General features: G+C 48.0%; 1 non-coding gene and 1 pseudogene across 1 annotated transcript; both read right to left on the minus strand.

The window, feature by feature from the left end:
• Positions 1–1,558: 1,558 nt before the first annotated feature.
• Positions 1,559–1,663, minus strand: LOC140360083 (U6 spliceosomal RNA). Its single transcript, XR_011926898.1, has one exon. It is a non-coding gene; the product is annotated as a U6 spliceosomal RNA (small nuclear RNA).
• Positions 1,664–22,319: 20,656 nt separating this feature from the next.
• On the minus strand, positions 22,320–23,978 carry LOC140359100 (uncharacterized; annotated as a pseudogene).
• Positions 23,979–25,205: the final 1,227 nt, after the last annotated feature.

A 25,205-nucleotide genomic window follows, 5' to 3' on the forward strand; every position in this document is an offset into this window, starting at 1 on the left:
CTGCTATTTTAGTCCTGGTTTAGTCCTGGACCTGCTATTTTAGTCCTGGTTTAGTCCTGGACCTGCTATTTTAGTCCTGGTTTAGTCCTGGACCTGCTATTTTAGTCCTGGTTTTGTCCTGGACCTAAAACATCCCTCAAATCTCTGGCCCAGTCCGATTCTCAAGACCTTTTAAGCCGTCGCACCTAAAACAGAAGCAGGAAAACACAAAAGTGAATAAGAAAAGACTAAACAGAGTCAATTGAATTCTGCAGAAACGACAAAAACAAAGACAAATCAAACTATTACACCATCGATTCAACCGGTAAATACTCAATTGTAACATAAGAAATGAGGTGCGGCGTTGCCTGAACGACCCGCGTGTCACTCGGACTCAAACGATCGCCTTGTTTACTGTCGTTTTAGATGGATTTGTGCCGTTTAGCGTGTCCATATTTAGCTCTGACCACATGTGGCTCTGGGGGGCTCAAATCCAATCCCGTTTCCTCCTCCATCGTTCTAACTGTCGTTCCCGCCTCAGATTTCAGGCCTCTTTGAGTTGCCCCGCCCCCGCCTCCTAATGCTGTTTGTCCCGTACCAAGATAAACGCGATAAACACGATAAACAAGGCGATGGCGTCTGTTTTGAACACTAACACAGCGCGTTTGTGAAAGAGAGAAATGGCTGAACGTCTTTTATTGTCCAGAACCGTGGTCGGCGGCTGCAGGACAGTGTGGACGGGACGGGCCCTTTTCCATGGCCTGAAACACAAACATGTAAATCTAATGTGTGGACGGTGAGAAGGGACATACAGCCATGGGGAGAATACTACAGATTATGTTATATATGTGTACTTTCAAATGGTCAATAACGGCATTAAGATGAAAAAGTTGTTTGTAAAATGTTAAGATAAGATAAGATAATCCTTTATTGTCCCACATGGGGAAATTTCATTGTTGCAACGCAGGAAGATACAGAGGTAGATACAGAAGAAAAGAACAGATCACTTTGAAAAACACTCTAACATATATATATATATATATATATATATATACACACGTATATATATATATGTGTGTGTGTATATATATATGTGTGTGTGTGTATATATATATATGTGTGTGTATATATATATATATATACATATATATATATATGTATATATATATATATATATATATATATATATATATACACACGTATATATATATATATATATATATATATATATACGTGTGTATATATATATATATGTGTGTGTATATATATATATATATATATATATATATATATATATATATACGTATATATATATATATATATAAGTGTGTATATATATATACATATACATATATATGTGTGTATATATACACACATATATATGTATATGTATATATATATATATATATATATACATATATACTTTTATATATATAAGTATTTTCTATTTCCCACTTTGTATGATAATACAATAATGTACGTCTAATTGACTATTATTAAAGATGCATTTGTTGACCTAAAATACCTAAAATATAAGGTTAAATTCGCTGTAAATTTGCCAATAAAATTGTAAGAAAGACAAAATTGGAGTCGCTTCACGAGTTTGCGTGTCATCCTTGCGCAGGGGTCCATGCTAACCTTCTCTGTATCGTTCCAATTTAATAAATGTGTTAGCTAACTAATACGACATCTGAGAGTTATGTGTTATATTATATAGGGCTGCTGCGGCACACTAGCCTCAGCCATGGTTGTTAGAACAGATGCATTCTGTGTAGTAGAACAGATGCATGCTGGGTAATAGAACAGACGTACGCTAGATAACGTGGGTTGGTCTTTGACATAGTCTTTTAAAAATACATCATGACGTCATTAAGTGGATAGCGCAACAGGTAGAGTGTTGGGTTGGAACGCAGTTGACTAGGGTTCGAATCCAGCAGTGGCACCAATTCTCTTTACCCGTTTCATTGGTTATTTTTGTTAAGATAAGATAAGATATTCCTTTATTGTCCCACATGGGGAAATTTCATTGGTGCAACGCAGGTAGATACAGAGGTAGATACAGAAGAACAGAACACTTATAGGAAATCTGAAAAACACTTTCAGTAGAAGATCTCCTATAAACAAATAAAACCTCCCATAGACAAATAAATAAATAAATACCATTGCATGTGATCCCGACAGTAATTGCACATGAATATGTGTCACGACAGCACATAGATTGCACATGAATTTCACAGTTGAACTGTTGTATGATTGACTGCATGTAGAAAGTGCGCGGTGTTTACAGCACGTCACGCAATCTGACCAATTTGGCCTTTTCTACATCATTTAACTGAGGTTTTGCAAAAAGTGAAGGGCATAAATAAGAGCAGATCGACTGGAAAAAGAGACATTCAGAACATGTGCTGAAAAACAAAGTTTATCTAACGTAGAAGAGACAAGAACAGCACATGATCGTTCAAACCATGAGTTTATTGTGGTTGTAGCAGTGGCTCAGGTTTTATTCATCTACAAAGCTAAAGCAGAGAAACTACAGGACAAACAGCTCATGAGGCAGGTGTCTTCTAAAGGTAAGACTGACTTTTACTTTCAATAAAGATCAGTCTAATTCTCAAAGGGCTGACTAGTTTAGACAGCAGAGCATCCCCGCGCACATGCGGCGCGGCGGCGCGCGCATGTTGGAGCGCCGTGTGACACTGATTTGACTCTTGTCTACCGCAATCTCACAACCTGGTGTTTGGCACTGACGTCATTCCTCTGTCACGTTTCATTCATAAAAAATGTACATTCATTATTTGTATTATTTTTATTGTAATTTTTATTTTTCTTTATTGAGAATATAAGAGGTTTTGTTTATAAGAGTGTTTCTATTAAGAGTGTTTTTTAAAGCTTTCTATAAATTATGTTCTTTTACTTCTGTATCTACTTGTGTTGAAATGTCCCCATTGTGTGTGGCATACTTACAAGTGCATCTTTATGAATAAAGCCTATACTACTATTTATATGAGTCGTTTTGAGTGATTTATTGGTTGTTTAGCTATTCTCATAATTAATCAAACACACTTGAAATAAATATGACTAATTAGAGAGCAAAAAGAAATAGTGGGAGATAAAAGCAGTTCATCAGAGGAGGAGAAATCACCTGCCTTGACCCCATCAGCTAAAGTAAACACACAGAAGTGTGATTCACGTGTGTGCCCAACTGAACAATGGACAGGAGAACAGAAGTGTGAACAAATGGACTTGGTTTAATTCCAAACACAGTGAAAGCACCTCACACCTCACACAACAAGACAGAAAACCCAGGTTCAATGCAGTACATACAGTACATACAGTACATACAGTATTTACAGGTGAAGAAAATAGCCCAATATATTCAATTCCCCAAAAAATTAAAGCGTTATATACAATATTTACAAGTGCATTATATACAATATTCACACTGTTGCCCTGCGTCCTCTCCCGCATCATCCGGACCACACGCATGTCACACGTGTACCTGCAGACGACATTGGATTTAATGTCATACATTCATAAAGACAGCTAGAGTATTTATTGTGTGAGTGTGAGCTCGTCTTTGTGGGGTTTGAGTATTAAATGATGTATATTGAAATTACAATAAAGTTTGTAAAAGTGGTGCAATGCCTTGTGTTTACTAGTTTATATTCTAATGATAAAGGTGTCGTACCTGTAGGTCAGGATGGCGGGAAACATGTAGCGGTGCCCCATGTCCAGCTGCTTCAGGACCTCCTCAGACCAGCCCGGGTACTTCTTCTTGCACCGCTTGCACTCCAGATACTCTGTGGCCATGTCGTACCACCCGTCTATGTCCAGGACCCGGCGCACCGTGCGGTAGAGACCGGCCGCGGTCAGCCTGTGATTACCACAGCTGGGCTGGACACACACGAGTGGAATGGACCACATTTTCAAAGGCATCCAGAGGAACAGCGGGCGGCAGAAGAAGATGTCCGCAGAGGCAGGAGGCTGCGTGTGGATCGGCGGTGCCTGAGGAGGGCTCCACCAGAGCTACAGCTCGGCAACGAGCTCTTGCCTCCTTGTTCTGGGGTTGGCTCTGAACAGAGACTTCCTGATCCAGTCGCGCTGGAACGGGGGAAGCTGCTCAGCCCAGTGGGAAGGAAGCTCTGGGGTTGGATGGGGCACAGCAGGTGGTGCCAGAGGAGCGGGCACAGGAGGTGGTGCCTGAGGAGCAAGCACAGGAGGTGGTGCCTGAGGAGCAAGCACAGGAGGTGGTGCCTGAGGAGCGGGCACAGGAGGTGGTGCCAGAGGAGCAAGCACAGGAGGTGGTGCCAGAGGAGCAAGCACAGGAGGTGGTGCCAGAGGAGCGGGCACAGGAGGTGGTGCCAGAGGAGCAAGCACAGGAGGTGGTGCCAGAGGAGCAAGCACAGGAGGTGGTGCCTGAGGAGCAAGCACAGGAGGTGGTGCCTGAGGAGCAAGCACAGGAGGTGGTGCCAGAGGAGCGTGCACAGGAGGTGGTGCCTGAGGAGCAAGCACAGGAGGTGGTGCCAGAGGAGCAAGCACAGGAGGTGGTGCCTGAGGAGCAAGCACAGGAGGTGGTGCCAGAGGAGCAAGCACAGGAGGTGGTGCCTGAGGAGCGGGCACAGGAGGTGGTGCCAGAGGAGCAAGCACAGGAGGTGGTGCCTGAGGAGCAAGCACAGGAGGTGGTGCCTGAGGAGCAAGCACAGGAGGTGGTGCCTGAGGAGCAAGCACAGGAGGTGGTGCCTGAGGAGCGGGCACAGGAGGTGGTGCCAGAGGAGCAAGCACAGGAGGTGGTGCCAGAGGAGCAAGCACAGGAGGTGGTGCCAGAGGAGCGGGCACAGGAGGTGGTGCCAGAGGAGCAAGCACAGGAGGTGGTGCCTGAGGAGCAAGCACAGGAGGTGGTGCCAGAGGAGCAAGCACAGGAGGTGGTGCCAGAGGAGCAAGCACAGGAGGTGGTGCCAGAGGAGCAAGCACAGGAGGTGGTGCCTGAGGAGCAAGCACAGGAGGTGGTGCCAGAGGAGCAAGCACAGGAGGTGGTGCCAGAGGAGCAAGCACAGGAGGTGGTGCCTGAGGAGCAAGCACAGGAGGTGGTGCCAGAGGAGCGGGCACAGGAGGTGGTGCCTGAGGAGCAAGCACAGGAGGTGGTGCCTGAGGAGCAAGCACAGGAGGTGGTGCCAGAGGAGCAAGCACAGGAGGTGGTGCCAGAGGAGCAAGCACAGGAGGTGGTGCCAGAGGAGCAAGCACAGGAGGTGGTGCCAGAGGAGCAAGCACAGGAGGTGGTGCCTGAGGAGCAAGCACAGGAGGTGGTGCCAGAGGAGCAAGCACAGGAGGTGGTGCCAGAGGAGCAAGCACAGGAGGTGGTGCCTGAGGAGCAAGCACAGGAGGTGGTGCCAGAGGAGCGGGCACAGGAGGTGGTGCCTGAGGAGCAAGCACAGGAGGTGGTGCCTGAGGAGCAAGCACAGGAGGTGGTGCCAGAGGAGCAAGCACAGGAGGTGGTGCCTGAGGAGCAAGTACAGGAGGTGGTGCCTGAGGAGCGGGCACAGGAGGTGGTGCCTGAGGAGCAAGCACAGGAGGTGGTGCCTGAGGAGCAAGTACAGGAGGTGGTGCCTGAGGAGCGGGCACAGGAGGTGGTGCCTGAGGAGCAAGCACAGGAGGTGGTGCCTGAGGAGCAAGCACAGGAGGTGGTGCCTGAGGAGCAAGCACAGGAGGTGGTGCCTGAGGAGCAAGCACAGGAGGTGGTGCCTGAGGAGCAAGCACAGGAGGTGGTGCCAGAGGAGCAAGCACAGGAGGTGGTGCCTGAGGAGCAAGCACAGGAGGTGGTGCCTGAGGAGCGGGCACAGGAGGTGGTGCCAGAGGAGCAAGCACAGGAGGTGGTGCCTGAGGAACGGGCACAGGAGGTGGTGCCTGAGGAGCAAGCACAGGAGGTGGTGCCTGAGGAGCAAGCACAGGAGGTGGTGCCTGAGGAGTAAGCACAGGAGGTGGTGCCTGAGGAGCAAGCACAGGAGGTGGTGCCAGAGGAGCAAGCACAGGAGGTGGTGCCTGAGGAGCAAGCACAGGAGGTGGTGCCAGAGGAGCAAGCACAGGAGGTGGTGCCAGAGGAGCAAGCACAGGAGGCATGTAGTTCAACACTTGTCCATTTCTCTGTGTTGTGAAATAAAAGACCATTTTATGAATTCATATCAGTTATTATACCACATCAATGCTGGTGAAACATTTGTGTAAAATACCACACCTTTAGGGAGTTGTTCCTCAGCCTGTGAAGCAGCGGTCAGCATCTCCAGGTCGTCGTCCTGCTGGAAGAAGTCCCCTGCAGCAGCAGCGTCTGTGAAATGACGTCAGACAGTGAGCACATGTCTCCAACATCCTGTGTGCAGTAAGCCCTTTACTCACCAGAGAACAGACGCCTCCGACTGGACTCTGATGGAGGGGGACACGTGGAGCTGCAGCTGTGGGTTAAAGCAAGCCGTTACAACAAGTGCAGGGTTTTAAATTAACAGTACATTATTTTATAGCACATTGCAGTAGTACTTACATGGTTTGGTAGAGGACATAATCTTCTGTTCCAGCTGTGAGGCAGAGAAGGGTTTTCCCCGCTCTTAGTGGCAGCAGGTGCAGGCAGGAGCCCAGCACCAGACACAGTGGCAGGTGTAGCAGCAGCAGCAGCAGCAGCAGCAGCAGCAGCAGCAGCAGCAGCAGCAGCAGCAGCAGCAGCAGCAGCAGCAGCAGCAGCAGCAGCAGCAGCAGCAGCAGCAGCATCACGAGCCGTCCTCCGCAGCACATACTCCCTGAAGAGGGCCATTTTGGTGTTGGGCCTGACCCCAAGCTTTTTCTTCAGGTAGGTGATAAAGTCCCTGGCCTTCTTGCTTGGGTCCTCATACACCCCCTCCATGGACCTGCCCCTGAAGTCCCCGTACTCCACCTCCAGACACCCATTGTCTCCGGTCCTCTCAGCCTCCTGCTTCAAAGCCTGTCTCCTCTTGAACATCTCCACCTCCTCTCCAATCTGCCTGATCTGGGAGGTGTACTTGAGGAACGGGTGCTTGTCTGCCGAGAGCGGGTTGTCCCTCTCCTCCTCTCTGGAGATGCTGGCGATCAGGTACACAGCATAACCCAGGTCATTCTCCAGCATCCACCGGAACCTCTGGCCCTGGTACTTCCCCAACTAGTTTGCAGTGGACCAGCACCAGGAACTCGTCACCAGGATCACCCCCGTTCTCCCGGACATAGGCAGTGGCCTCTGCCAACACCTCCTCCTTTCTGCGGGCCCTCTCAGACAGCAGATCCTCCTTACTCCTCGCCTCCTTCGTACGTCCCAACAGAAGGTGACGATACTGATCTGAAGATCGGGTGAATACAGGATATGCGTACATGCTCTGAGAGAAAACAGACAGAAACAAACAAACAGTGAACTACATTGACATGTACATGAGACGCACCTTTACAATAAAACAATAATCTGGATTCATATGAAAACTCCTCTTTGTCATTCAGCAGTTTATTTAATCTGGTTTGTATCGCAATAATATAATAATAATAAATATAGCCGCAAGCGGCAATGATCGGCCCTCGCCACGCCGCCGCCACGCCGCAAGAGGAGGGGGCGCTAACGCGCCCCAACTGTCCTTTTAGTACACCTACTGCTGAATCTGTGACGCTGTCACATCTTCTCCCCTTTGTTTTACCATCAAAAAGCAATTTTATTTTGAATTCTTGGCAAAATGTGCGGCAGACACCGTGACTCTTTGAATAAAAATGTGGATATCTTTTGATGGTCGTGAAGCGGTCGTCATCCCAATGTAAAGTGCTCGTTTAAGATAAGATAAGATAAGATATTCCTTTATTGTCCCACATGGGGAAATTTCATTGGTGCAACGCAGGTAGATACAGAGGTAGATACAGAAGAACAGATCACTTATAGGAAATCTGAAAAACACTTTCAGTAGAAGATCTCCTATAAATAAATAAAAAACTCCCATAGACAAATAAATAAATAAATACATAAATACCATTGCATGTGATCACGACAGTAATTGCACATGAATATGTGTCACGACAGCACATAGATTGCACATGGATTTCACAGTAATTGCACATGAATTGCACATGAATTCCAACAGCAATTGCACATATGACAGAATTGCACATTAGGTTAGGTCAGTATTGCACATGTTCAGTACTAACAGTTTTTGTTATAAAGTCTGACAGCAGCAGGAAGGAAAGACCTACGGAACCTTTCCTTCACACATCGAGGGTGGATCAGTCTGTCACTGAAGCTGCTCTCCAGAGCGGACAGATTGTCCTGCAGGGGACAGAGTGTCCTGCAGGGGACAGAGTGTCCTGCAGGAGGTGACACTCATGGTCAAGCATAGATGTGAATCTAGCCAGGACCCTCCTGTCCCCCACCTCCTGCACCGAGTCCAGAGCACAGCCCAGGACGGAGCTGGACTTCTTGATGACTCTGTCCAGCCTCTTCCTCTCCCTCTCTGTGATGCTGCTGCTCCAGCAGGCCACACCATACAGGAGGGCTGATGCCACCACAGAGTCGTAGAAGGTCTTCAGGAGTGGCCCTGTCACTCCAAAAGACCTGAGTCTCCTCAGGAGGTAGAGCCGACTCTGGCTCTTCCTGTACAGTGCGTCTGTGCTATGAGTCCAGTCCAGTTTGTGGTTCAGATGAACACCCAGGTACTTGTATGAGTCCACTCTCTCAATGTCCCGTCCCTGGATGTTCACTGGTGAGGGGGCAGTGGGGTGGCGTCTGCGGAAATCCACCACCATCTCCTTGGTCTTCCCCGCGTTGATGAGGAGGTGGTTCCGCTGACACCAGTCCACAAAGTCCTGCGCCAGTCCCCTGTACTCCGCGTCATCGTCGTCCGTGATGAGTCCGATGATGGCAGAGTCGTCAGAGAACTTCTGCAGGACACAGCTGTCTGTGTCATGTCTGAAGTCTGCAGTGTAAAGGGTGAAGAGAAAGGGCGCGAGGACAGTGCCCTGGGGCGCCCCCACACTGCAGGTCCGAGTGTCAGACACACAGTTCCGGGCTCTCACAAACTGGGGTCGGTCTGTGTTGGGTTCATTGCAGCGTTTCGCTCAGCTTGTGCACTCTCTCCCGTGCCATCCGACTGTAACATCTTTGCAGAATACTCAGTCTTGGTACACCAGGTATATAATGCAGGACAGAAGACTTGTGTGTTGTTTTATCGGTAGCCGCACTGTTCACTGCTCCGGTCCCGTGAGTGAAGTGAACAGGAGGTTCCGCCTTTATTAATTGAACAGAGCGTATCCCTACGCCGAACAATATAGTGCTTACATGTAGTGGAACACATCGCTCTCTAACACCCCCACTCGATGGTGCCACTCACATCTCAATAAGCATTAGTTACCAAACATATAATCACAAAACTTTTCAATTTTGACCCTTGTGGCAGATTTTGTGAACACATCTGCGACCATGTTCTCAGTAGGACAGTACACAAGGAGTATTTTACCCTGCAACACATTAGACCTGATAAAGTGGTATTTAATGTCTACATGTTTGCTCCGCTGGCGGTTTACAGGGTTCTTCGCAAGACGTATAGTCCCTTGGTTGTCCTCAAAGACCTTTGTTGTTGGTTCAAAGTTAGGGTCCATATCCCTCAAAAGTTGTGTGAGGTAAAGTGCTTCTTGAATAGTAGCGGCTAGCGCCACATATTCTGCTTCACACGTTGACAGTGCAACAGTTTGCTGTTTCTTTGTTTTCCACGAAGGCAAGGCAAGGCAAGTTTATTTGTAGAGCACATTTCATACACAAGGCAATTCAAAGTGCTTCACAGCAGTAAAAATGCATTCAAATCACAAAGAAATTACAGAAACAGAAATACAATAAAATTAACTAAATTAAAAATTATCAATCCAACTGATTTTCTAAACTAATAAAATCACAAACAAAAGAGAAGAGTGCAAAGAAAAAATCCTTTCAGTCATATGCGCAGCTAAACAAAACTGTTTTTAGCTTAGATTTGAACATTGTCAGAGTAGAAGCCTGTCTCACATCTTCAGGAAGACTGTTCCAGATTTTAGCTGCATAAAACTGAAACGCAGATTCCCCATGTTTTGTCCTGACTCTGGGCACCAGCAGGAGGCCGGTCCCTGAGGTCCTCAGAGTCCGAGATGGTTCATATGGCACTAACATATCCAAGATATACTTTGGTGCTAGGCCATGGAGAGACTTGTACACAAGCAGACCTGCTTTAAAGTCTATTCTCTGAGCCACAGGAGCCAGTGCAGAGACCTGAGAACAGGACTAATGTGATCATACTTCCTGGTTCTAGTCAGGACCCGAGCAGCAGCGTTCTGGATGTACTGCAGCTGTTTTACAGCTCGTTTGGAGAGGCCAGTGAGCAGGCCGTTACAGTAGTCTAATCTACTGGAGACAAACGCATGGATAAGTCTCTCTAAATCTGGTTTTGACACTATATTTTTGATTTTGGCAATGTTTTTTAGATGGTAAAAAGCTGCTGATGTTATTGATTTGACGTGGCTATTAAAGTTCAAGTCTGAGTCCATTATTACCCCCAGATTTCTAATTTGGTTTGTAGGTTTTAGAGCGAGACTCTGGAGGTGACCGCTAACACTTTCTCTTTGTTTCTGTGGGCCAAAAACGATTATTTCAGTCTTGTCTGAGTTCAGCTGGAGAAAGTTGTTTTGCATCCACACACTGATCTGTTGGATGCAGTGACAGAGTGAATCTACTGGTCCATAGTCACCTGCCGATAGTGAAACATAGATTTGAGTGTCGTCTGCATAATTGTGATAGGACACATTTTCACTGCGTATCAACTGACCTAACGGCAGCATGTAGAGGTTGAACAGAAGAGGACCCAGGACTGACCCTTGGGGCACTCCACAGGTCAGGGTCATGTGGTCTGAGACACAGCTACCAATTTCAACAAAGTACTTCCTGTCTTCCAGATAGGACCTTAACCAGTTTAGGGCAGTGCCAGTGATGCCCACCCAGTCCTCTAGTCTCTGTAAGAGGATCCCATGATCGACAGTGTCAAAAGCAGCACTCAGATCTAACAGAATTAAGACTGAGGCTTTGCCCATGTCAGTGTTCAGGCGGATGTCATTTGTCACCTTGACAAGAGCAGTCTCAGTGCTGTGATGAGGTCTAAAACCTGACTGAAAAACATCAAATGAGTTGTTTATTAAGAGGAAATCTGTGAGCTGTTGGTAAACAACCTTTTCAAGGACTTTGCCCCAAAATGGCAGATTAGAGATGGGCCGGTAATGACTCAGTACTGCGGCATCAAGACTGCTCTTCTTTAGGAGAGGCTTTATGACCGCAGTTTTCAAAGACATTGGGAATGTTCCAGATTGAAACAATCGCACCGTTCTGGCTTAGACTGTAGCAGTAGCCTGTAATGCTCTTTCTGTCCTCTGGGTCGTTGGCCCAGTCTGCATCAGAATATCCCATTAGTTGAAGTTTAGTGTCACATTTGTGGTAACACAACTTATAGTCCTTTGTCCCTTGTAGGTACCTGTACACATGCTTTAAAGCTGTCATGTGTTTCTCTCTGGGATCTGACAGATATTGTGACAATCTGCTCACTATCCAACTCACATCAGGCCTAGTACAAGTCATGATATAGATGAGGCTGCCCAACATACCCCTGTATTTTCTTTGATCAGTTTGATCCCCGTCTGGAGTCAAATCACACTTTATTTCACTAGGAGTTGCTCTGGATTTGCAATCAGACATTCCAAATCTTTCCAAAATTTTGGCAATGTATCTTGTCTGGTTCATTGTGATAGAACCCTCTTTTTGTGTGAAATCAATCCCTAAGAAATGAGTAAGTTGTCCGAGGTCTTTCATTTTAAATGTACTTTTCAGTTCCTCTTTGACCTCCTTTAAACACTTTTCATTGGTTGCAGCCACAACAATATCATCAACCCATACTAACAAAATTACATTTTCATTTTCAGACAGTTTTGTGTAAATACAGTGGTCTGCCTGACTTTGCACAAAGTTCTTCTCAAGCAAGAAATTCTGAAGCATAATGTTCCAATTTCTGCCCGACTGTTTAAGCCCATAGATTGATTTATGCAATTTACACACCAGTTGTGCACCATTTTTTGGTTTAGCCTGAAAACCTTCTGGTTGTTCCATGTATATTTCGCAGTCAATAGGTGCATGCAAGTAAGCTGCTTTAACGTCCATTTGATGTAATTTCAAATCATGCTGTGCTGCCAGCTGCATCAGCACACGTAAGGAAGTCAAATTAGCAGTCGGTGAGAATGTCTCAGAATAGTCCAGTCCCTCCACCTGACTGTATCCTTTCGCCACATACCTGGCCTTGTATGTTTCATTTCCCCGGTCATCTTCTTTGAGCGCATAAACCCACCTTCCCCCCACTGTCTGTCTACCCTCTGGTAACGGTACAAGTGAGAAGGTGTCATTTTCTTTAAATGTCTCCATTTCACCTCTCATTGCCTTTTTCCAGTTGTCAGCCATTGGTGATGCCAGAGCCTCTTTAAAGGTTTGTGGCAGCCCAACTGTAGCTCTGTAACAGTAGTCGATAGTTAACTCACTGCTCTGCACTGTACATTCATAGTCATCCAAATACTTTGGTTTCTTTCTAATTCTACCTGTGGAGTCTGTGTATCAGTCTTTGCGTCACTGTCTGGGTTAGAAACCTGCTCGTTGTTTGTTTCTTCCCAGTCAGTCTGTGGTAGAGTCACTTCAGTTGGTGCCGTTACCCACTCAACGTAGTGGTCCTCTGCTTGGTCCATGTCAGTCTGTGTCTGCCTCTCAGTCACTTCTTTTGTTATGAAGTGGACCAATCTGTGTTTTTGAACTTTGTTCGTCTCTGGAAAATAAATCAGATAAGCTGGTGAATGACGGTCAAAACTCACAAAAATTCCCTTTTTGCCTTTTGGACCTAGCTTTTTCCTGTTTTGTTCATACACCACACAATCTGAACCAAACTTTTTCATTTTTGACAAATCTGGTCTTTTGCCAGTGAAAAGGTAATAAGGTGTCTCTCCTGTTCTCTTACAGTAACACCTGTTTCTTATGATGGCTGCAGTTCTAGCCGCATAGGGCCATAGCTCTTTTGGTAGTCCTGACTCTATCAACATGCAGCGCACCATTTCAAACAGTGTACGCCAGTTCCGCTCTGCAGTCCCATTCTGATGGGGAGAGTAGGGTGCTGACCTCTCATGCTTAATAGTATTGTCCAACAGTAGTGACTGATACTCCTCAGCAACAAACTCTGTCCCATTGTCGGATCTCAGGCGTTTCACTTTACCGTAAGGTGCTGTGTCGGCCAAGAACTGTTTTGTAGCTTCTACTGCCTTGTTTTTGTTTTTAAGGAAATACACATAGATTGCACCAGAAAAATCATCAGTGAAAGTGATCGCATATTTGTACCCTTCAGGTGACTCTGGGCTAATAGGCCCACCAAGGTCTGTATGTATGAGCTCTAAAGGGGCTTTGGCTCTTACATCTGCCTCTCTGTTTCTGCTCTGGATGAATTTTCCCTGAAGACATGTTTCACACTGATTTGGTTTGCACTTTCCATCTTTGATTTTCATGCCATCTACAACCGTTTCAAGTTTTACTATGTCACCATAGTTGCAATGACCCATTATCTCATGCCAAGTTTTCAGATCAAAACATGCATTACAAGAATCATTACAGCTCTCTTCCACAACGTCCAAATAGTATAGTCTGTCTTTTACCTTCATGTCACATGTGGTACCATCAGGGAGGATCATTTTGTTATTGTTCAACTCCAAGTTGAACTTAGCTCCTTTTGAAGCTGCTGCCTCCACAGAAAGGATGTTCTGTGGGTATCCAGGGATCAAAAGGGCGTTGGTAAGCTTGACACTGACCACTCCGCCTCTGTTGTCAGCAAGTTTGATCTGGGCGTCGCCTTTCTTCAGCACGCTGCCAGTGATCCGAGATCCATCTGCCAGCTGCATGACGTGGTTCTTTGGCCAGAACGTCTCGTCGAATCTGGTGAAAGCTCCTTCGTTGGTGATGATGTGGGCAGAGGCACCGCTGTCCACAAGTAGTCCCTCCGGCTGGGCGTTGTGAGGTTGCCATTCCGTCGCCTTGAGTAAGAAGGTTTCCTCCTCTGTTCTCTGGTTGTCTCTAGCGCGAGAACTGTACTGCCCAGTGTCTTTTATGGCGGCCACCTTGCTGTTTTGTGTAGCAGGAGCCCTGAAGTCACGTTGTGCTTTCTTCTCTTTGTATCTACAGTCTCTTGCTTTGTGCCCAACTTTATCACAAATAAAGCATTCCCCCTTTGAAGTATTTCTTCTCCTTGTAGTCTTTAAACTTTGGTTTAACAGCTCTGTAGTTTGCGGTCATTACCTCGTCGGCCCGTGGTCTGCTGCGGTAGCGTAGCGAGCACTCAAAGCTCCTCAGCCTGGCTTTGAACTCGTTGAAGGTTAAAACTTCTCTTGTCTGAGTGACATGCACAGAAAATGGATTGTATTCGTCTGTGAGTCCTTTTAACACCATAGATACCAAGAGTGCATCACTGAGGGTCTCTTTAGCTCTGTTTAGTGCGGCCACTATCTTCTCAACACGTGCTAGATAGTCCGCTAGCTCTTCCCCATTAGCCATTAGCACATTGGTTAGCTCCGTGTAAAGCCCCACGATCCGCGGCTTTTCTTCAGACTCAAAATGGCGCCTCAGTATTTCCAAACTTTTCTTTCCATCGTCTGGCGCCTCATATAGGATTAGCAAAAGTGTCTTATCATCCAAACATCCACACATTTCTGCATATGCCAGTTCATTTTTCCTACCGGCCTCCACCGCCTCTTGTGGGTTAGCCGCTGCAGCTTCCTGACCTCCGAGGATAGCGTCTTTTAGGCCAATTGTTTTCAAGTACGCTAAAAATCTTGCCTCCCAGATGTGATAGCGGGCTTCGTCTCCGTCGAACCTCGGCGGCAGTCCGCGTCCGTGCATTGCTGTACCTGGGGTTTGCCTGGGCCCATAACCTGTTGGGTTCATTGTAGCGTTTCGCTCAGCTTGTGCACTCTCTCCCGTGCCATCTGACTGTGACATCTTTGCAGAATACTCAGTCTTGGTACACCAGGTATATAATGCAGGACAGAAGACTCGTGTGTCGTTTTATCGGTAGCCGCACTGTTCACTGCTCCGGTCCCGTGAGTGAAGTGAACAGGAGGTTCCGCCTTTATTAATTGAACAGAGCGTATCCCTACGCCGAACAATATAGTGCTTACATGTAGTGGAACACATCGCTCTCTAACAGTCTGTGAGGTAGTCCAGGATCCACTCTGCCAGGTCGTACTCCACACCAGCCGTCTCCAGCTTGTCCCTCAGGAGCAGCGGCTGGATGGTGTTGAAGGCGCTGGAAAGATCGAAGAACAGAATCCTCACAGAGCTGCCAGGCTTTTCCAGGTGAGAGAGAGAGCGGTGCAGCAGGGAGATGACGGCGTCCTCCACTCCGATGCCAGACCGATATGCAAACTGCAGCGGGTCCATGGCTGAGCTCACGGTGGAGCAGAGGTGGTCCAGGACCAGCCGCTCCAGTGTCTTCATCAGGTGGGACGTGAGAGCCACTGGCCTGAAGCTGTTGAGGTCTTTGGGGCGCAGTGTCTTAGGCACAGGTACCAGACAGGAGGTCTTCCAGACCTGTGGTACCACCCTCAGCTTCAGGCTCATGTTGAAGACATGCTCCATAACTCCACACAGTTCATCTGCCCAGGACTTAAGGAGCCTGGGGCTGATGCCATCAGGTCCTGCTGCCTTCCTCACTTTAATCCTCTTCAGCTCACTCCTCACCTGTGCTGCTGTGACAGTCAGTGGTTGGCAGGGGGACTGTGTGCTGGGGGGATGGGTGAGTCCAGGCGAAGTGGGGAGCTGATGGTCCGGGGCAGATAAGCGCACTTTTGCACGGGCTTCGCCCGTTTACAACGGTAATGTTCCATTTTCCTACTACTAATTAGTATGCACGGGGCGTGCGTGAGTGAAGGAGTGCGTTAGTGAGTGTTTGGAAGTGGGCGAGCGCTTCGCGCTCGATTTCGTGCGCACTACGTGTGCACTTTCGCAGCCGTGCTTCGCACGGCCTTATGAGATTAATAGGCCTCTCGCCAGCTTGTGGTGCTCGGGCCTAATAATAATAATGTGCTTAAAAAATATACCATGTTAAAAAAGCCATTTGAACATTGAGTAGTTTTTTCCATGTGTACTTTTTACTTTCACTTAAGTTGCATTTTGGCAGCAGAACTTGTACTTGTGATTGAGTACACATTTAGACTTGTGTACAACACTGTAGACAAAAAACTAGACGAAAAACTCTTTTGCGACACATTTCACATAATGAATGATCTTTTTGACATAAAATTATCACTTATGTGATATTTAACTGGTACATATGATGGTACATATGATGATGCCCTTGGTATAATCGCGTTTGCAAATCATTATGTGGCAAAACATCTCAAAACTTGAATGAATGAAACATTTTAAGCGCGCTACGCGCTATTTACTGGCGCGCTGGTTACTTATGTAACTAATGCCAAATAATGATTCACTAAGTTACGATCATAAGACATCTCCAAACGCGTTTTATTCAACAGGGAACAACTTTATTTGTACTCACCGCTCGGAAAAATACAGCCGTCTGCGTCACTCGTGTCTGCCTCGTGTCTGCGTCACTCGTGTCTGCGTCACTCGTGTCTGCGTCACTCGTGTCTGCGTCACTCTGCGTCACTCGTGTCTGCGTCACTCGTGTCTGCGTCACTCGTGTCTGCGTCACTCGTGTCTGCGTCACTCGTGTCTGCGTCACTCTGCGTCACTCGTGTCTGCGTCACTCTGCGTCACTCGTGTCTGCGTCACTCGTGTCTGCGTCACTCGTGTCTGCGTCACTCGTGTCTGCTTCACTCGTGTCTGCGTCACTCTGCGTCACTCGTGTCTGCGTCACTCGTCACTCGTGTCTGCTTCACTCTGCGTCACTCGTGTCTGCGTCACTCGCGTCACTCGTGTCTGCGTCACTCGTCACTCGTGTCTGCGTCACTCGTCACTCGTGTCTGCGTCACTCGTGTCTGCGTCACTCGTGTCTGCTTCACTCGTGTCTGCGTCACTCTGCGTCACTCGTGTCTGCGTCACTCGTCACTCGTGTCTGCTTCACTCTGCGTCACTCGTGTCTGCGTCACTCGCGTCACTCGTGTCTGCGTCACTCGTCACTCGTGTCTGCGTCACTCGTCACTCGTGTCTGCGTCACTCGTGTCTGCGTCACTCGTGTCTGCTTCACTCGTGTCTGCGTCACTCTGCGTCACTCGTGTCTGCGTCACTCGTCACTCGTGTCTGCGTCACTCGTGTCTGCGTCACTCGTGTCTGCGTCACTGCGTCACTCGTGTCTGCGTCACTCGTCACTCGTGTCTGCGTCACTCTGCGTCACTCGTGTCTGCGTCACTCGTCACTCGTCACTCGTGTCTGCGTCACTCGTGTCTGCGTCACTCGTGTCTGCGTCACTGCGTCACTCGTGTCTGCGTCACTCGTCACTCGTGTCTGCGTCACTGCGTCACTGCGTCACTCGTGTCTGCGTCACTCGTGTCTGCGTCACTCGTGTCTGCGTCAGCGTCACTGCGTCAGCGTCACTGCGTCAGCGTCACTGCGTCACTCGTGTCTGCGTCAGCGTCACTGCGTCACTCGTGTCTGCGTCACTCGTCACTCGTGTCTGCGTCAGCGTCACTGCGTCACTCGTGTCTGCGTCAGCGTCACTGCGTCACTCGTGTCTGCGTCACTCGTCACTCGTGTCTGCGTCACTCGTGTCTGCGTCACTCGTCACTCGTGTCTGCGTCAGCGTCACTGCGTCACTCGTGTCTGCGTCACTCGTCACTCGTGTCTGCGTCACTCGTGTCTGCGTCAGCGTCACTGCGTCACTCGTGTCTGCGTCACTCGTCACTCGTGTCTGCGTCACTCGTGTCTGCGTCACTCGTCACTCGTGTCTGCGTCACTCGTGTCTGCGTCACTCGTGTCTGCGTCAGCGTCACTCGTCACTCGTGTCTGCGTCACTCGTGTCTGCGTCACTCGTGTCTGCGTCAGCGTCACTGCGTCACTCGTGTCTGCGTCACTCGTCACACGTGTCTGCGTCAGCGTCACTGCGTCACTCGTGTCTGCGTCAGCGTCACTGCGTCACTCGTGTCTGCGTCACTCGTCACTCGTGTCTGCGTCACTCGTGTCTGCGTCAGCGTCACTCGTCACTCGTGTCTGCGTCACTCGTGTCTGCGTCAGCGTCACTCGTCACTCGTGTCTGCGTCACTCGTGTCTGCGTCACTCGTGTCTGCGTCACTCGTGTCTGCGTCAGCGTCACTGCGTCACTCGTGTCTGCGTCACTCGTCACTCGTGTCTGCGTCAGCGTCACTGCGTCACTCGTGTCTGCGTCAGCGTCACTGCGTCACTCGTGTCTGCGTCACTCGTGTCTGCGTCACTCGTCACTCGTGTCTGCGTCACTCGTCACTCGTGTCTGCGTCACTCGTGTCTGCGTCACTCGTGTCTGCGTCACTCGTCACTCGTGTCTGCGTCACTCGTGTCTGCGTCACTCGTGTCTGCTTCACTCGTGTCTGCGTCACTCGTGTCTGCGTCACTCGTCACTCGTGTCTGCGTCACTCGTCACTCGTGTCTGCGTCACTCGTGTCTGCGTCACTCGTCACTCGTGTCTGCGTCACTCGTGTCTGCGTCACTCGTGTCTGCGTCACTCGTGTCTGCGTCACTCGTCACTCGTGTCTGCGTCACTCGTGTCTGCGTCACTCGTGTCTGCGTCACTCGTCACTCGTGTCTGCGTCACTCGTGTCTGCGTCACTCGTGTCTGCGTCACTCGTGTCTGCGTCAGCGTCACTGCGTCACTCGTGTCTGCGTCACTCGTGTCTGCGTCAGCGTCACTGCGTCACTCGTGTCTGCGTCACTCGTCACTGCGTCACTCGTGTCTGCGTCACTCGTCACTGCGTCACTCGTGTCTGCGTCTGCAATACCCAGCCCTAACGCACGGGAAGGCTGAATATTTTTCAACAAATATTGAACATTTTCAACAACACATGTAGTACTCAGACACACATGTGTTAAACACATGTAGTACTTTTTCCATAAATTAGGCACAATACACTTCTTTACACAACTAAACTACATATTGTTGTTTTATGGCGGTTGGTATACAAGTGTTACATTACAGCCAGACTTTATTCTTTAGAAGTTCAAAGCTCGTTAGAACATCCTCTTCATCCTCATCCTCACATTCTTCAACACACCCCAACTCTATAACTAACTAAACTACATTACACAACTTCAGCTTAAACAAACTAGTACTGGAGCTAAAGAGGCTTTAAAGATTAAAGTCTAAAGAATATTCTTCCCCTGGTTTCTTATTCCTATTATTCCTATTCTTCATGTTCAGACTCGGGCATTTTTGACCCTGAACATTGATGAAAGTCACACATGGGACATAGACGCCATCGGCTCGGCCCCAACTCCAATAAAATGGAGCCTCCGCCCCCAGAGAACAATAGACCCCAGCATTCCATGGAATGAACATTCCATTCCATGGCTCGAGCCTGACAAGAATAAAGTCTTTACTACACACATGTAGTACTTTTACGCAAGAATGCAGACACTTGAAGCCATTGCACATTATGAAGATGAAGAAGAGAGTGAGCGAAGAGTGAGCGAGGAGTGAATGAAGAGTGAGCGAGGAGTGAGCGAGGAGTGAGTAAGGGAGCGAGGAGTGAGTGAGTGAGCGAGGAGTGAATGAAGAGTGAGCGAGGAGTGAGCGAGGAGTGAGTAAGGAGTGAGTAAGGGAGCGAGGAGTGAGTGAGCGAGGAGTGAGCATGGAGTGAGCGAGGAGTGAGCAGCTGTCACTGCGTCATCATAAAAGCCGGTTCAACATGGATCTATTAATATGAGCTTCACCTTAAAGTCCAGCTCGTGGTCTAAAGGTGCTGCTTCTTCACTTTTACAACATTTACAATACTTCAGAACATTTGCTCAGTTTAATTATATTTTATACATAGTGCTAAACTGTACATTTTGTCTATGTATTTACCAAAATCTATTTATTGTCATGACTCTATCAGTCAGTATTTTACACTTATTCAGTGTTTTGTTTTGGTTTATCACAAATACAATATAAAACCATAAATATAAAAACTGACAATGGAAATCATTCTGATTCTTATTAAGTACATGGAATGTATTATCTTAAATTAAAGATTTTTTATGTCAAATGTGTTCAGATGTTTATCCATCACAAAACATGCTAAAGTCATGATGAAGTCAGTATTTATGCTGCTTGTCTGTGAAGGGAATACCAAATATATTAACTTTACTAAGAATGTATTACCAACTATGTTCATTTCACGAGACTGTATTAAACTATATTTTGAGATACGCTGAAACTATGAAGGGTTAACTCCTTACACGCCGACACAGATCCCATTGTTCCTTTATTACACTCTCTGATAAGGGAGACATCTGGTGCGGGACAGACTGCAGACCTCAAGGAGATCTACGTGTGAAAACGGCCAGTGGAAGAATACTGAGAGAGGCGTCGCCCTTCATATTACGCCCTATATCGAAATGTATAAATGTACGAGCAGAGCAGGGAAAGCGGTGTGTCCGGAGCGCCGTGTAAGTCACGTCATATTCAATAGGGACGGATGGTAAGCGCTCTGTTATCTCTGTATTAGAATTGTACTGACAGAGATTACGGCAGACCCACGGACCTCAGACCCACGGCCCTCAGACCCACGGCTCTCAGATCCATGGTGGTCATTAGTTTGCTGTAGGCCCCTGTCGGCTGTAGGCCCCTGTCAGCCAAACACGAGCAGTTATTCGTTACATTGCGCTCTTTGGAAAAAAAGCTTTCTGGGTCGAGCGATTTCTTTGGCTGCAGTACCAATGGAGTGGCCACTGGGCGCGTCTACGACATGCCGCGGCGAGCCACACCCTATCCAGATATTATAATAGATCCATGGTCTCAGACCACATGCCCTTGGCCAGTGGGGTGCCCCAAGGGTCAGTCCTGGGACCCCTTCTGTTCACCCTCTACGTGCTGCCGTTAGAACACATTTTCGCTGCGTATCATCTGACCTATCACAATGATGCAGACGAGTCAGATCTATGTTTCCCTGACGACAGGTGACATTAGGTAAACCATAATGAGTGAGTCTGGTGAGAAGAGAACTTTTATTTGTCCCACAAATTGTATTTTAGAACAAAAGGCAGACAAAAAGCATAAAACAAACACTAAATACACAAAACTCTCCCAGCGTCATGAGCCAGAGCAAACACAAGTGCTGCTGTAAATGGAACATAGAACCCACGGCTCGTTTGCTCTCCTGAGTTAGCACAGATTAAAGGTTCTATTAGACTGAACAACTGTAAGGTTCTTCTGCTGCGTGAACGTGAACACTGTGATGCATCGCTTGTCCTGGTTCTCTCACTGAAGGAACAGCTGCAAGAGCCACAAACACTCAAAAACCCAAGAGAAACAAAAGAACTCATGAACTTTCAGCAGTATCAATAAAGGAAAGACTAAAGTTCTTGATTGTTTTCTTGGTGTTCAAGGTTCTTCTGGTCAGGTGTTGTGGAGGGCCTGGTTCTGGTTCCTCTGGTCAGGTGGTGTAGACTGCCTGGTTCTGGTTCCTCTGGTCAGGTGTTGTGGAGGGCCTGGTTCTGGTTCCTCTGGTCAGGTGTTGTGGAGGGCCTGGTTCTGGTTCCTCTGGTCAGGTGTTGTGGAGGGCCTGGTTCTGGTTCCTCTGGTCAGGTGTTGTGGAGGGCCTGGTTCTGGTTCCTCTGGTCAGATGTTGTGGACGGCCTGGTTCTAGTTCCTCTGGTCAGGTGTTGTGGAGGGCCTGGTTCTGGTTCCTCTGGTCAGGTGTTGTGGAGGGCCTGGTTCTGGTTCCTCTGGTCAGGTGTTGTGGAGGGCCTGGTTCTGATTCCTCTGGTCAGGTGTTGTGGAGGGCCTGGTTCTGATTCCTCTGGTCAGGTGTTGTGGAGGGCCTGGTTCTGGTTCCTCTGGTCAGGTGTTGTCTGGTTCCTCTGGTCAGGTGTTGTCTGGTTCCTCTGGTCAGGTGTTGTCTGGTTCCTCTGGTCAGGTGTTGTGGAGGGCCTGGTTCTGGTTCCTCTGGTCAGGTGTTGTCTGGTTCCTCTGGTCAGGTGTTGTCTGGTTCCTCTGGTCAGGTGTTGTCTGGTTCCTCTGGTCAGGTGTTGTGGAGGGCCTGGTTCTGGTGCCTCTGGTCAGATGTTGTGGACGGCCTGGTTCTGGTTCCTCTGGTCAGGTGTTGTGGAGGGCCTGGTTCTGGTTCCTCTGGAGAACTCAGCTGAAGGTTCCTGTTCAGTGTCCGGTCTGTCTCTGCTTCCGGTGCTTGTGTTTGCCGAGAGTACTTTGGTGGCCAAATGTTTGCTTACAGAGTGAACAGCTGTAAGGTCTCTCTCCATTGTGAGTGGTCATGTGTTTGCTGAGATAATGTTTACGGGCAAATGTTTTCATACAGAGTGAACAGCTGTAAGGTCTCTCTCCAGTGTGAGTGATCATGTGTTTGCTGAGATAATGTTTACGGGCAAATGTTTTCATACAGAGTGAACAGCTGTAAGGTCTCTCTCCAGTGTGAGTGATCATGTGTTTGCTGAGATAATGTTTACGGGCAAATGTTTTCATACAGAGTGAACAGCTGTAAAGTCTCTCATGTGTGCCCATGTGTGTGCTGAGATTACCTCTTTGGACAAATGTTTTCTTACACAAGGACCAGCTGTAAGGTCTCAATCCAGTGTGAGATGTCATGTGGCAGTTGAGATAGTCTTTTTGAGCAAATGTTTTCTCGCAGAAGGATCAGCCGTAAGGTCTCTCTCCGGTGTGAATGGTCATGTGTCTGTTGAGAGTACCTGTTTTGACAAATGTTTTCTTACAAACTGAACAGCCGTAAGGTCTCTCTCCAGTGTGAATGGTCATGTGGTCTTTGAGAGTACCCGTTTTGGCAAATGCTTTCTTACACACAGATCAGCTGTAAGGTCTCTCTCCAGTGTGAGTGGTCATGTGGTCGTTGAGATGACTTTTTCGGGCAAATGTTTTCTTACAAACTGAACAGCCGTAAGGTCTCTCTCCGGTGTGAATGGTCATGTGTCTGTTGAGAGTACCTGTTTTGACAAATGTTTTCTTACAGAGTGAACAGCCGTAAGGTCTCTCTCCAGTGTGAATGGTCATGTGGTCTTTGAGAGTACCCGTTTTGGCAAATGCTTTCTTACACACAGAGCAGCTGTAAGGTCTCTCTCCAGTGTGAATGGTCATGTGGTCTTTGAGAGTACCCGTTTTGGCAAATGCTTTCTTACACACAGATCAGCTGTAAGGTCTCTCTCCAGTGTGAGTGGTCATGTGGTCGTTGAGATGACTTTTTCGGGCAAATGTTTTCTTGCAAACTGAACAACTGTAAGGTCCCTCAGAGTCTGAGTGTAACTGTGGATCTAAGCTGATGTCTGCTCCTGCTCCTCCTCTTCCTCCTCCTCCTCCTGCTCCTCCACACTGCTCTCCCTGTGTCTCTCTGTGCTCACGTTGTTCCTCTGAGTGGAAATGCTTCTCTCTTTTGTGCTGGCTTTTCTTTCTGCTTGTTCGTCTCTGGAGCTGTGAAGAACTGTTGGCGGTTTGACTGAGAGTCTTAAAACGTGTCTTGGGATGTTCTTTTATATTAGAGGTTTTATTATTGACTGGACAGCTGAAGGGGTTGGCAGCTGAATGGTCAGTTTTAGCATCACACAGTGAAAATACATTACTAATAATAATGTCTGGAGTCTCTGATCTCAGTTCCTCTGCTTCCTCTTTAATCTGAGGAGTCTCTGGGTTTTCCTGCTTCACACTGAGCTCCACCTTAACAACTGCAGGACCGGGCTCCACCTTAACATCTGCAGGACCGGGTTCCATCTTAACACCTGCAGGACCGGGCTCCACCTTAACATCTGCAGGACCGGGCTCCACCTTAACACCTGCAGGACCGGGTTCCATCTTAACACCTGCAGGACCGGGCTCCACCTTAACAACTGCAGGACCGGGCTCCACCTTAACAACTGCAGGACCGGGCTCCACCTTAACAACTGCAGGACCGGGCTCCACCTTAACATCTGCAGGACCGGGCTCCACCTTAACATCTGCAGGACCGGGCTCCATCTTAACACCTGCAGGACCGGGTTCCATCTTAACACCTGCAGGACCGGGCTCCACCTTAACAACTGCAGGACTGGCCTCCACCTGAAAACCTGCAGGAGAGAAACAACCAGGTGAGAAAGCCACTGAGATGGACCATCCTGATTGGAGCGATAAGTCATGTGATGCATGAAAAGATCAACACATTCTTTTCCCAGTGTCACTGTTTCTGAGATAACGTCACTCCTTCCGAATGTTTTGGCCAAACATGGAGGAGTTAAACAGCTGATTGTGCACATGGCTGCAGTGGCTGCAGTGGGTGCAGTGGCTGCCTGGCTGCAGTGGCTGCAGTGGCTGCAGTGGCTGCAGTGGCTGCAGTGGCTGCAGTGGGTGCAGTGGGTGCAGTGGCTGCAGTGGGTGCAGTGGGTGCAGTGGGTGCAGTGGGTGCAGTGGGTGCAGTGGCTGCAGTGGGTGCAGTGGGTGCAGTGGGTGCAGTGGGTGCAGTGGGTGCAGTGGGTGCAGTGGCTGCAGTGGGTGCAGTGGGTGCAGTGGCTGCCTGGCTGCAGTGGGTGCAGTGGGTGCAGTGGCTGCAGTGGCTGCAGTGGGTGCAGTGGGTGCAGTGGACATGTGATGAGAACAGACTGAAGTTTTGAAAAGAGACTTCTTGAAGTTATTGAAATGGAAATCATAACATTCATTACAGGCCATAGGCTAGCTCTCAGAAAGGGCCTAGAAATTGACTTCCATCTCAGTATCCTGGGAAATACTTTTTATTATGTTTTTTATCAGGTAAAATAGTTAATATAATATCCACCAAAAGTTCCTCAAGCGGGCACTTTGCAGTTAGTGAGTAAATTGTCTTCTGCAGTTGGGAAATGTATGAAAATATGCACATTTTAGCCTCTTGTAGCATCTTTCACTCAAATGATCTTAGAATGTAATATTGTCACACTCTTCATTCTTGGCACATAAATAGACGATCCTATGAATATTTAATATGTGAAATATCAGGTCGATGGGAGTGATAGTCTTGAATTAGTCATCTAAAAAAGTCATCATTTCAAAATGATCTCATTGAAACAAGCTCAC

Source organism: Eucyclogobius newberryi, unplaced genomic scaffold, assembly GCF_026437365.1.
Source record: "Eucyclogobius newberryi isolate DKJ021-1_F unplaced genomic scaffold, fEucNew1.0.hap1 SCAF_14, whole genome shotgun sequence".
Classification (NCBI taxonomy): domain Eukaryota; kingdom Metazoa; phylum Chordata; class Actinopteri; order Gobiiformes; family Gobiidae; genus Eucyclogobius; species Eucyclogobius newberryi.